The following is a 784-nucleotide window of genomic DNA, read 5'->3' on the forward strand; positions in this document are numbered from 1 at the left end:
CAACAAGACCAATAATAACTATAATTCTATAACTGCTGCAGCAATATCAAAGCCCTCCACATTCCGCATGAAAACACTTTCGTTATCATTGTACACCTAATATTAAGGGTCTTACTCAACAATTTTTACTGATTATGACCTATGACCTTGAGATGAAGGTCATTCATACTATGCAAATCATGTTCACTCCTGACGCACTACATGTCCACCGAGTTTGGTCAAAATCGGGCAAATACTTTCCGATTTTAGCATATTCAGGCATGAGGCGGCCATTTTCCCATCCATCCATCCATTGCCAGACGCCATGTATCCCAAACGGGGTGGTCAAGGGCTTAGAGTTAATTGTTTTACAGGGAGGGGCACTAATCCTCCACCAACCCCACTTGACACGTAGGGATGCCAACAGCATCTGGTGTTCCCAGGCGGTCACCCATCCAAGTACTAACCAGACCCAACGTTGCTTAACTTCGCTGATCGGACGGAAAGCGGTGTACTCAACGTGGCATGGCCATTTTGATTTTCCTAAATATCTCAAAAAATATCTGTTGGATTTCAATATCAATACCCAGGTGCACTAGTGTATGCTGACCACTACATACTGCAGCATTTGAAAAGCAATCGATTTCGTAGTTTTGGCTGCACAGGAAAGCAAAACTTGACATAAATAACATCCCTTTCAGTAGCACAGCATCAGCTTCATTATATCCTGGACACCATTAGAAGTTTACATTAAGTTTAAGATGACAATTTTCATAATCAAGGGTTAAACATCATCTCTAGTTAC

General features: G+C 41.7%; 1 non-coding gene across 1 annotated transcript; it reads right to left on the reverse strand.

Annotated features, from left to right (window-relative positions):
* Nucleotides 1–398: 398 nt before the first annotated feature.
* Nucleotides 399–516, reverse strand: LOC145412206 (5S ribosomal RNA). Its single transcript, XR_013899541.1, has one exon. It is a non-coding gene; the product is annotated as a 5S ribosomal RNA (ribosomal RNA).
* Between the last annotated feature and the right edge of the window lie 268 nt (nt 517–784).

The sequence above is a fragment of the Coenobita brevimanus genome, chromosome 11 (assembly GCF_032717465.1).
Source record: "Coenobita brevimanus isolate Jiangsu-jjx chromosome 11, ASM3271746v2, whole genome shotgun sequence".
NCBI classification, from domain to species: domain Eukaryota; kingdom Metazoa; phylum Arthropoda; class Malacostraca; order Decapoda; family Coenobitidae; genus Coenobita; species Coenobita brevimanus.